A 12,992-nucleotide genomic window follows, 5' to 3' on the forward strand; every position below is an offset into this window, starting at 1 on the left:
ATCAAGCTCAAGCTCAGCTCAGCCTGGCTAACTTATTACAAGCCCAAATTTGAGATAAGCTCAAAATAAGCAAGGTTGCAAAAAATCTAAAAGTATTTTAGAGGAAACAATGGACTTAAACCAACTAGAAGTCGGTACCATTTTTTAATACATAATTCTTGTAACAATATAATTATCATAGAACTATGACATATCTTCCCTACTCTACAAGGTTGATAATATGATTATCATCCGGTTGTTTAGTTTTCCAATGAGCTCTAACTCATATCGCACTTCCTAGCCCTCCAAAAATTGGGGGTGTGGTCAAGGGTTCAAGGGGAGAGAGAGAGGGAGATGAGAGATCTATTAGAAATACAACCAGATCTGTGAGAGATCTAAAGCAATAAATTTAACACTGACTTTTTGATAAATAAGTGATGTAAAACTAACTTATAGGTTAAGATGGCACTCCCACCATTTTAGTCGCAGTTTGTTTAAAGCATACACGTATCAATATTTGTCTAGGACTCTGATTTGAACTTTCACTTGGAGAGTTCAAAAGTAGTTAATTGTTTCGACCAATAGAGCAATAAGCAGCCAGAGAAGATCTTAAAGCAGAAGCAACACCCTCTCAGCCACTGGTTTTGATTACATCCAACATTCCCATGTGGACTGCTCTTCAAATATTGCGTAAAGTTGAGTTTGGTATCATTAATCAGAGACTAGCTTTAAAATTAAAAAATTATGTTCTTTTATCGCAATGATGATTTGGCTCAACTGGTTGGTTAGGTCTTTGGTTCAAATCCTAACTAGTGCGCAAGAGAGAGAGAGAAGTATCCTAAAATTGGTCCTCTAACCAAAACGTTTGTAAAAGGATGCATTTATATTTAAAATACTATATATAATAGTATAAGCTTTTACCAGGTGCTGACACATAAGGTAAAATGACTCCCTTAAAATGCTGACACGTACACTGCTTTAAGTTAAAAGAGTGGCACATTGCATCGTTTAAATAATCTTAAAATTTTAACTTTTACTTCTACAACACCGTTTGAAAGCCTCTCACTATAAATAACAAAAATAAGACTCAAAACCAAACGGTAGACAAAAGCACCTGCTGTTTCCATTCGTTAAACACAAACGGCCAAAAGAAAAACCCTTCCTCGCCGATCTTCCCGATTTGCTTTGCAGTTTGCACTATGTTCTGTTTCTTCTCTGCAATAGAGTGAAAGCTTGCCCACATAGATTTCTGCCCACATACGGAGAAATTATTGTTCAGAGAGAGCGACCAATTGGAATTTTTCTGGTAGAAGAGGAAGAATAAGCGTTAGACTGTTAACACACCATGGCTTGAGAAAGGGGCGCCACCACAAGCCTCCACTCCACCCGCTATCAGACTACCGGAATCGCAACTGGTAAAGTTTTGTTTTAAATTTAAAAAAAGTTAGGGATTTTGGTTTTTATTTGGAGAATCAACTGGGTGTTAATTATGATTTAGATTGGTATTTTGTGTCAGATTTGGTTTTGATTAAGGGATACGGAGGTAGAAGAACCAAGCAGAGTTTGTAGGTGCCAAGAGAGAGAAGAAATATTTAAGGCCAGCCATTGTCCGTTCCCTTGCCAGACTTGGGCCATTGGAACCGCAAGCAAGAAAAAACTATGGACCATCAACACTGTTAGGCTGTATGTCTGCCACCCAGATCGTCGGAAACGGAATCAGTACAATTTTTTTCCCATTTTTTAGATTTTGGCATTTGGGTATGAAACGTTACTATTGATTGAGTTTTTTTTGGTTGAAATGTTTACATTTTATTCGTTTTTGTTTCGGGTTTTTGGGTTCTCTTTCAAAATGTTCGTTATCTCAATTTTAGATATTTGCTTTAGTTCTGTTTTTTAGATTACAAAAATCACTAAAAATATTGATTTCAGTTAGGGTGCTTCTGTTTCTAATCTTTACGAAACCATTGAGATTAAATAAGTATAGGATTGAAATCATTGGGTATTTCCATTTCTAATGTTTATTTTCCTTTTACAATCTTATTTTAGGTTTTTCTGCCAGAACATTATACACCCAGATAGAGTCCGTAAGGCACTGAGGGGTCGTATACCTGCAAAGTTATTGTTTTTGGTTTTTTCCCTTTCGTTTTCAAATATGGGGATTGAATATGATTTAGGTTTGAATTTGTTGGTTTGGGTTGGTTTAGATTTAGCTATTTCAATTAGATTTGGTTTTGAGTTAGGCTTCCATTAGCATGCCGCTGATAGGTAATTTGGCCAGTTTTTAATTTTTAACATTTTAAATTATTGTTGTGTTAGTTCTGGCTTGAATTAGATTGGTTTGGTTTTGAGTGATCATTTACAAAATTCATTACGATTAGTATTTTTTCTCTTTTGAAAATTGAGACTGTTAAGTTTTTGAAATTGACAGCACTGATTAGCTTTGCAATGCCTAAGATAGTAATCAATATACACATTTTAGTAATATGCTCACAAATTGTTTGATAAAATTCTGCTGTTGTTTTTTATTCTAAAATTTATTTTTATTGTTTATAATTTAAGTTTTATGATGTGCATAATTCTCCCAAATTTATTGTTAATATTTATTTTCATCTACTTTTGGTTTTTGAGTTGCTATGGTTGAATCGTTGGCCTTTGGTTCAATGGCATTAAAAAGGGGTTTTTAGCAAATTTTTAATTGTGTAGTTTCGGTATTTGATGTCCTCCGCCATAAGAATTCTCAGTTTATGCTCTATTTGTAATATGAGACCTTTTTTTTTTTTTTTTTTTAAAAAAAAAAAAAAAAACGGTGCGAAACGCACCGTTTGAACCTAACCTAAAAATCCCTCAGACCCTCACAGTCTCACGCACTCTTCACTTCTCAAAAATACTCCCTCACTCCGTCCCTCTTCTCTCTTTCTCTCTGTGCTCTCCGCGGCTTGCCTCCGGCCTCTCCCTCTCTGCCGTGTTCTCTCCTTCAAGTGTGCTCTCTCTTCACAACTTCCCTTAGTCTTTGTTTTCTAGTATTTCAGTATTTCTCTCTTCTTTGTGTTGTGTTTGTGTGCTTGCTAAAAACTGATTTCGTCCAAACTCCAAACACTCTCTCTTCTCTGTGCTGTGCTTGCTGTGTTTGCTAATATCTTAAACGCCCACATGGAATTAATTGATCCTAATATATTTAGATTCAGAATATTCATAAAATTTTGCCCACTTGCTGTTTTTAGGTTTTTTTATTAGCCTTTTGTATTTTGCTTTTTGTTTTGAGTGTGGACTAGTTACTGAATTTTCTGTCGTGCCTACTGTAATACTAATATCTTTTTGATTGAATGAATAAAACGATGGTGGGATTTGTGTGTATTGTTATTCTACTTATAAAGTATGCTTAGCAATATATTAAAAATAAAAATAAAAATATTTTTAATAATTTTTTAATCGCCGAGTCCCGCCGCACCCGCACCCACCTTTTTCAAAAATTGCCGAGTCCCACACCCGCACCCGAGTCCCGAAACACACCCGTGCTTCCTAGTTTGCAATGTCTAAGATAGTAATCAATATACACATTTTAGTAATATGCTCACAAATTGTTTGATAAAATTCTGCTGTTGTTTTTTATTCTAAAATTTATTTTTATTGTTTATAATTTAAGTTTTATGATGTGCATAATTCTCCCAAATTTATTGATAATATTTATTTTCATCTACTTTTGGTTTTTGAGTTGCTATGGTTGAATCGTTGGCCTTTGGTTCAATGGCATTAAAAAGGGGTTTTTAGGAAATTTTTAATTGTGTAGTTTCAGTATTTGATGTCCTCCACCATAAGAATTCTCAGTTTATGCTCTATTTGTAATATGAGACCTTTTTTTTTTTTTTCCTCTCCATTTTTTTGTGTTTGGCTTTAATTAAAGTTTCTAGGTTATATCAAGCTTGGTTTAATCAAAGAATCATGTTATTGTATTTTAATTCGATCATAATCTTCTTTAAGAGTAGCATCTAGATTTTTGAGGAGTTTTGTTTGATTCTTTGTTTGTTTGCAGACCCTGGCTTCTTTTCCACTGTCCTCCTTCAGTATCCCACAGATTATTTTCTACTTTTTGCCATGCACAGCGAAAGACCAAATCTATAGAGTTTAGAAGCTATCTGCAAATTCCAGCAATAGCAAAGTGAAAAGGTAGAGCTGTGTTTTTCCTTCTTCTATATATATTTTTGAAGCATATTTCCTAAGACTTCACTGTCATCCAAGATGATGTATTGATTGTAGGAACCATTTTTCACAATTAATTTAATGGTAAAAACTGATTACTGTACTAATAATGAATACTACTATGAAATTTGAGGGTGCTTAGACCATGGAAAGGACTAAGAAGATTACTTATTGATAAAAATAAATAAATAACGGACTAACAGGGGTGAGTCTAATAGGTGGGTTTGTGCTCTGCCCCTATCTCCTCTCTGTGGCATCTGTTGTTTGTGTTTGTGCTCTTCCCCCATCTCCTCTCTGTAACATATACAGAAGGTCCACATCATTTCACTGTTTCTTCTCCTATTCGTATTAGCATCTTCAATCTTCAATGCATGTATGTTTTAATTTAAAATATGATGCTTATACTACTCGAATTACAATCTGTCTTCTTCAATATATCTATATTAAAAAAAAATTTCCCTGCTTAATTGTCTAGGGTTCTTCTTTTACCCTTTTTAAAAAATAGATTGGTTGATTCTCTTTCTTTGAATGCATTGGTTTGGTTTTTTCTTATGGTAACATTAGGGATTATCCTTTGATTTATTGTAGTTAAAAGTAAAATTTCACCTTGGATTGTTTAAAACCTTTATGTATAAGACGAAAACAAACTTTCCAGTTCAAGTTTGTGCCAAAAATGTTACTGTTTGATGTTAATTTTGTTTTAAGTATCTATTTTATATGTCCTTAGCTAATGGAAGCCAAATCCTTAGCTATAATCATATTGGAAATAGCCAACAGATTGTTAAAAACTAACCAACAAAATGTTAACCCACTGCTTAAATATTGACTAACATCTCCTATCCATGTATAAGAACTGTGTTTTGAAGCATATTTAGATGCCAAATGTTTGTTGAAATGTGTGATAGAAAATCTAATAGCCTATGTGCAAATAAATATTAGCTACTACACATTGCTAAACCATTTAGACTAACTTTATAACAATTCATTATTATTGTCTCTTTTACTTTCCATAAACTGTTATGCTTAGAGCTTTGACATAATACGTAATTCATATCTATGAGAAATACCTAATTCGAGGCAATTGACCTCCAAGAATGAGAAATAAGATTTAGATAGAATAGAGAAGATTAGGAGAGAAACTATTGCTTTTTTCATTCAATGGTCCTTACAATCACCACTCTAGCAAACCACTAATATCCAATTTTCTTGAGTATTCAAAACTATTCCAAGTAAAGCCATATATGTTGCATTCTAACAATATATCTAACTAACTAACTGACAGCAACTAACAGATGTTAACAGCTTTTATGGTAAAAGACTAACAATTCCCTAACTCTAATGTAGCGACTTAGGACAAGTGTGTGTTAGGCAACATCAACAATAATAGCTATGGCAGCAAGTCAACTTCAGCAGCAACATCACAGGTGTTGCTTGATGACTCTTAACATATTCTATTTTGTTAAGTAATAAAATAGTTTACTATATTTTAATATACAAGTTACATGGAAATTTTTGATGCACGGGTTAAATATGATCTGTCATGATTTATTATTGCATAATATTCTCCTTGAGTTTGGCAATGATTTGATTTGGTGCAATGATTTTCTATGTTCGGGTTTTTACTAGAATGAGGCTGACTTTCAGGATTTATGATGGCTGAACCAATGCTCATGATTGGTGGCAATAATGCTCAACTTAAGTTGCTGCATAACTCATGTTGGTGCTGCTACTGGAGGCTTAAGTAGCTGCATAATTGCTGGTGTTGTTGCTGAAAGTCAAATTCTTTTTTAAGACACTATATGCTTAAATATACTACATTATTTAAGTTTGAATATATGCAGTGGAATTCTGATAACTAAGTTTATGTAGGATGCAAAGTTTATAACTAATCAGACTATTCCAATGTTTACTGGGTATAAAAGAAATTGCATTTTCTTCAATGACCAAAATGAATGTTTTCAACTTGCAAGATAGAAGCTTTGGAGGTTTACAGAATATCCATCAATCCTGGCTTCTCTCAAATTTGCTTTAGGCCTATGTAAGATAGTACACTTCCAATAACTTTCTTTTTGGGGACCTGAATTTGAAGCAAAGAAATAGATAGAGAATGTGTGATGCAACTGTTAGAGAGAAAAGGGTATGAGATATATTGTTTTCTACCAGAGGTGATTGCTAGAGATTAATAAGTGTTAGAGATATTGAAATTGAATGTTACAGTATTGAAGTGGATGTTGAGCAGAGATGGTGGCTAGATATTATGCAAGAATTGAGATACGGAGATAGAGAGAGAACTACCACCAGTAAAAATATTTTGTTCCTTTCTTTCTTATATCTAGGTATGAAATATGAATTAGTTTTGAGAAAATTGGTTGGATTGATTTTTATTTAGGTATTTGGGTTACATTTGGTTTTGATTTTAAAGATAAATACCACACGTTGCAACGTTTAAAGGCTTTATATTTTATACATTTACTGTGCTGACCACATGGTTTAAAAAAAACGAAGTTTGAGGCCTTAAAATTTGTTCACACGTTGTTTTTCTCTTCATATATTGTTTTTGTTTTTTGAATATCTGCCGTGCTTCTTTTCTTTTTTCTTTTTTTCTTTTTTTTTTTTTTTTTTTTAATTTGGATACGAACTAAGAAATATGAGTTAGTTTTGGGTATTTTGGTTGGTTGGGTTAGTTTTGTATTGTTCCTTCCTTGCGAGGATGGCTTTAGGTTTGGCATTTTGTATAGTGATGTAGATTGAATCAGATCTGATACAATTGATTCTGTTACAATGAGAGAATACTATGCATATTGATTGTTTCAACAATTTAATATAGATGCACCAATGCAAAAAAAAAAAAAAAAAAAAAATTGCAGTGGTGTTGGTGGTGGTATTTAGTTGTTGATTGTTGATTTAATTTCTTAAGTGAATTTAACGGTTTATGTTATTACACTATAAATTTTTTAATGTTCTCCACACGGTAATCTCTATTTTATTTTTTACTTCTCCTCACAACCTCTTTGTTTTCCAATCAACAATTACTAATTGACGTTTGATTTTTTTTCTTTATCTACTCTTTATCACTTTGTATTAGTTTTTTTCTATACCATCTCTCTCTCTCTCTCTCTCTCTCTCTCTCTCTCTCTCTCCATTTGCAACCTATCGTTTTCCAAAATTTGACGATGTTTCTATGACATTAAATATGCATTATTATTTATTTATTTATTTTTTAAAATTTAGTGTTTCTAACTTGATTTATTTTGTTTTCATTCTTCCTTTGATGCATTGGGTGTGAGAATGGGTGTTTCCCTAGCATTACTCCACTTAATGTGGACAATTTTATTTATTTAATTTTGGCAAAATATTATATTTTAAAATTTTTAAAATAAAAAAGGAGGGAAATATAAATAATTTAATGATACATATGGGGGATGTGATGAATTTAAATGTTAAATAAAATGACATGAGAAAAAAAAAATACATAACAATAAACACTAACTTATCCAAAAATTCTATGTAATATAATAATAGTACATTCTTATATACTATTTTAATTATTTATAATGCAATATGATAATATTTAACAATTAAATTCATAAAAAAATAAAATATAAAACTTAAAACACAAAACTAAATCCCATCAACCAAAATATATTTCTAAAGAATACAAAACTTTATCAAGCTAAAATAGAGATGTAAGAAAAATAAAAATCCACCAAAAAATTGAGGGACAAAGAGTGGGAAATAACCACTTTTTTGTGAGAGAAAATTATGTAAAGAATGGAAGAGTGAATGACAAATTTATACTAAGAGGATGATAATAAAAAAAACAAAAGAAAGGAAGATAAAAGGAAAGAGGAAGAGTGATATCAAGGTAGAATGTTTGGGGAGATGAAAAGGTAAAGAGAAGGAGAAAGGTTGGAAAAAGTGTAAATGTTAAAAAAAAAATGAGTACAATTTGATGAGCACAATTTTCTTTTATTTGAATTTAAGTAAAATATTACATTTTTTTTTAAAACAAAAAGAGTGAGAAAATATAAATAATTTAATGATAAGGAGGATGTGGTTGAATTTCAATATTGAGTAAAATGGAAAAGAAAGAAAAAAAAAAAGAAAAATTAAAAGATATAACAATAAACATTAAATTATCCAAATTATGCTATATAATGTAATACTATTTTATTTTTATCTACTATTTTTAATTTTTTATAATGTAATCGGATAAAATTTAACAATCAAAGAGCAAAATAATAATAATAATAGCGTAAAACACAAAACTAAATCGTATCGACCTAAATTAGAGTTCTTAAAAACACAAAAATTTATCAACTTAAAGTGTAAATATTTAAAAAATAAGTATATGTAAAAAAAATTATAGGAAAATTGGAAAAAAAAAAAAATATATATATATATATATAGATGTTAAAAATGACAAAGATGAACATGTAAAGTTAATAATCTATTTATATATTTTTTTTTTTGTAAAAAAATAAAAGGAATAAATAATAAATAATAATTATGTGGTGAATGACGTGGCGATGAGGTGGTGCAACAGGAACTCAGCAACAATAAAAGTCACGCTTCAGCTTTTGGTTAAACACTAGTTTAACCCGCGCAATGCGCGGGATCATTTTTAAACTCATATTCACTACCAACACCACTGCAATCGATATGCATAGGTGCATATCAAAATTAGGCATTGAGGAGAAAAATTTTGTCCTGCCAAGATATTCTGAATAAATTAAAACAAATACGTATAGCATACTTGAGGTCCGAAATGAATGCTATGATTGTGAACATCTGAGTAAGACTAATTTAGAATGTATGAGACTGAAATTTTATGGCAAGTGAGGCCTATCAACTCTTTTTGTTTATGATTTGTATTTTCCGCACCCATGACATAATTCTATATTTTGCTTAGTCTGGGTTCCACCAAGTCGCACTTCATTAAGCAGTTTGGTGAGATCAAACATGTTCTTATATGTTGTAATTTCGATTTTCCAATTTAAATCAATTATATGGTTAATACAATGTGAATTTTTTCGATGAAAACTAAATTTTATTGATCAATACAATCAAGTAGTTGAAATCAATTGGGAAGGTTACCACTTTTAAGAAATTGTACTTAAGTTTTATCTTCTTGAGAAATAAGAATCCTTTTTTGGGCTTACTTGGAAGTTGGGTCTGAATTTGGGCAGTATGTGGTATGGCTGGGCTGGGCTTCATATCTACATCTAATTGCCTAACTTTTTAGTTTTTAGTTTTTACCACCATAACCAAAAGCATGTAAGACGTGAACATATCTTAACATTATTACAAAAAAGTATCAACATTTCATTTAGTGGCATTTGGAGTTTCCTTTGATGAAATAAGGTAAGTTATGGTCACCTCGTTTTAACTTTTAAGAACTCAAAATATGACAACCACCCACAATAATAATGAACTTAAGTTATGCCATGCTAAACTCATATTAGTCATAGTACTAAATTTAAATTTAAAACTAATCAAACTCTAACTATTCAAACCCATACAAATACAATATAAGTCAACCGATCATCTATACTTTTTGGTAACTCTAAAAAATTTTCAATTCTCAACTTAAATTTATACCAAATTAACACAATATTTTCTTTATGAAATTATTAACACAATATTAATAAACTTCATGCAAGCAACCAAGCTCATCTTAATAAACTTCATAATCTCCTCCTTTATCATTTAGGAAAAAATTTATACATAAGCAAAACTTGAGAGGTACAATTTTGAATTATTGTTCGGCACATAACAACTTTTACAATTGTTGATGTGACGGATTTTGATTTGAATAATATCACTTTCACATAAAATCAACCATTAATATCATTTGAGAAATTGTTTTCCCAATGTGGGTCCCACTTAATAAAAAAGTTAGATAAATGAAAGAAAAAGACATAAAAGTAGCCCCACAGTTTATTTTAATATATTTTTTCTCTCTATAAAGCTAACCCCATAGCTTAGAAAGTTGAAAAAAATGACATAAAACTACAAAAAAGACAAAAAAAATTGCCAAAAAAAGTTGTTGTCAACAGGCACCGTAAAGTGCCCGTTAACGCAACCTCATATCATTTTTAGTAAGTTGTCTGTTAACACAACCCATATCATTCTTAGTAGCACAAAACACAACATGTCACTTTAAACATCATGAAATTTTTTGCATTCCTAAAGTTATTGGTGCATTTTTAGTCATGGAGATGCATTAAAAGGGGAAACCAAACGAGAAAAAGAAAAAGATGAGGGGGGAGGTGATGTTAGGTATGCCCAAAAAAAAAAAAAAAGGGTTGTGTAGTATGAAGTATCACATCCAAGGTTGTATGTGGAAAAATTAAGATGTATGGCTATACATAGTAGTCTAGTAGAGAAAGCATATAGTGAGTTGTGAATTTTTTTTTTTTTTTTGGATGGAAATTGTGAGTTGTGAATTGTCTTTTGAATTGACTATACCTTCCATTTTTGTTTTGATTTTATAATTTCTTCCCTTCAATTCTGTCACACAAAGTCCACAGCTAATGGTTATTGTATTTATATGAATTCTAAAAATATTTTAAAGAGATATAAAATATATGAATTATCCATTTTATTTATTGCTTGACAATGGCCTTTAAGGAAAAACAAAAAGGATTTAGAGGTGTACGGCAATTATGGATAACATGTAAGTTGTACTGAATGGGACGAATCACGTTTGTGCTTGTCAAGATTACATTCTATTATTCTTTTCAATTTTTTTTTGGTTAAAAGGGAAATATATTAAGCATTAGCTAGCCAAAAAAGGCGAAGTATTGGCTGAAAACCTTAGAGAATACAAACCAGAAGCTTCCGAATTAAGCATTACATAAAAACTATCATTAGGGGGAAGCTCTAAAACAACAAAATCCTCTAAGAGGTAGCATCCACCCTTAGCAAGTGAGTCCGCACAACGGTTGGACAGGAAACCATAGAGCATCTGCACTGGGCATGCTAAATGCCATATCTAAAGTAATTTTACAATTTTCACACAAAAAGCAAGCTGTATCCGGGCTTCTAAAATTTAACTATTGCAAATTTTTTTACAATAGTGCTACAATGCAATTCTACCTTTAGAATTGCATTGTAGCACAATTCTAAACTTAAATAATAATATTTAATTCTCTCGCTCTCCTACTTTTTACTAAAAAAGTTAGAATTGGTTCTCTCTCTCTCTCTCTCTCTCTCTCTCTCTCTCTCTCTCTCTCTCTCTGGCGTGTTATTTCTCTGCTCTCTTCCTTCTCTCTTCAGACCCAAAACCCATAGCCACCACACCACGGCGAGCCACTTGCAGATCGGCCTGGCTGACAGCGGCGACGTGGCTTGCTTTCTCTCTCTCTGGTTGACGGCGGTGACATGGATCGGTGTAGTTGTAGGTTTAGGTTCGGCGTGGTGGTTGATCGAGTGGGTCATTTTCTGGTTCTGATGCGTGAAATCGCAAGTTTTGATGGTTTTTCTGGGATTTTGTTTTCTGGGTTTGCTTCAAAACTTGATGGCTTTGTTAGATTCAGTTGTTTTGTGAAGATTTGATCCTTGAACCAACAATAATCAAAGAGCTTCATGAGTTCCTCTGCGTTCATCAATGGCTGGGGGCCCGTTGAAATTAAGAGTAGCAAAATTTAACACGACCCACTAACTCGACACAACTAACCCATTTATAAACAGGTCATGGATTGAGGCTAAACAAGTCATGTTCGTGTTCAACATGTGAACCTATTTGACCCGATTAGCTTATAAAGGTAATTTTACCAAATTACCCTTATAAACCTAGGTATATAAGGTTACCGGGGGAATGGGCAGAGTAACAGTGTAAGGGATAAGTATGTAGTAAGTTAGGCAACGCACGGAAGAAAAAAGAAAACTAGCATCTCGAGTTTCTAAAACTCGAGATTTACAATAAAAAATCGAGTTTCAAAAACTCGCTTTCTGCTTTTTGTACTGCTGACTTGGACAGAATGACACACCTAGATCTCGAGTTTTGAAAACTCGTTTTTCGAATATCGAGTATTTAAAACTCGAGTTTTGTTGGAAATTACATGTTCCACCTTAAGACCATATTTAATGAAAGATTTCAAGGAACTCGAGTCTTATAGACTCGAGTTCTACTGCGCATACTATTAAAAACATCACTCGCTTAACACACCCGTATAACACAAGCTCACAGACACACAGCCGTCTCACCCAAAACAGAGCATCCTCACTAAGTCTCTCAGCCTCACTAACTCTCACCCTCACTAACTCTGACTCACCCATAACTCTCACACCACATTGCCTCTCACTCTCACTCACCACACTGCCTCTCTCACTGCTCTTCCTTCTCATCAAATTCATATCTCAGGTAAGGGTTTGCATAATTTGATTGTCATTGTAGTTGGGTAATAGTCTATGGGTGTGGGTTAAAGAGTTTGAGTATTTATTTTGTAGATAGTTGACATAACTTAGTTAATTTTCCATTATGCAACGTTTATAGAACTTTGTGTTGGTAGTCTTAATTTTTTGAGTATTTATTTGCCCATAAAAAGAAATGGTAAAAATCTCATCTAGCTCTACATAACCTAATATGTAAATTCTTCAAATAACATACTAAATACAAAGTTAGTACAATCTTTTGGAGCTAAAAACAACATAAAAAAGAAGAATTGAGAAAGAAATCTAACAAAACAGAATATGTACGAATGGGGAGAGAATATATGGAACCTTAGGAATTTTTTATCATATCAAGAGGATCCTTCTCATCATAAATCTAGCCTAATAGATTAGTTTTGAAACTAACTAAATAAAATGGT

General features: G+C 32.2%; 1 long non-coding RNA gene and 1 pseudogene across 6 annotated transcripts; one reads left to right on the top strand and one right to left on the bottom strand.

Moving 5' to 3' along the window:
* The window catches only part of LOC111987010 (vacuolar-processing enzyme alpha-isozyme-like), a 75,003-nt pseudogene that overhangs the window by 23,542 nt on the left and 38,469 nt on the right, over positions 1-12,992 (bottom strand).
* LOC111992697 (uncharacterized) lies at positions 1,049-6,385 on the top strand. 6 transcript variants are annotated; one of them, XR_010628753.1, is made up of 6 exons: positions 1,049-1,394; positions 1,496-1,698; positions 4,010-4,143; positions 4,395-4,549; positions 5,521-5,600; positions 5,803-6,385. It is a non-coding gene; the product is annotated as an uncharacterized LOC111992697 (long non-coding RNA). The 6 variants fall into 6 exon arrangements; XR_010628751.1 differs by having other exon boundaries at positions 1,050-1,394; positions 4,395-4,488; XR_010628750.1 differs by lacking the exon at positions 4,395-4,549 and having other exon boundaries at positions 1,050-1,394; positions 1,496-1,737.

Source organism: Quercus suber, unplaced genomic scaffold, assembly GCF_002906115.3.
Source record: "Quercus suber isolate HL8 unplaced genomic scaffold, Cork oak 2.0 scaffold_65, whole genome shotgun sequence".
Lineage (NCBI taxonomy): Eukaryota > Viridiplantae > Streptophyta > Magnoliopsida > Fagales > Fagaceae > Quercus > Quercus suber.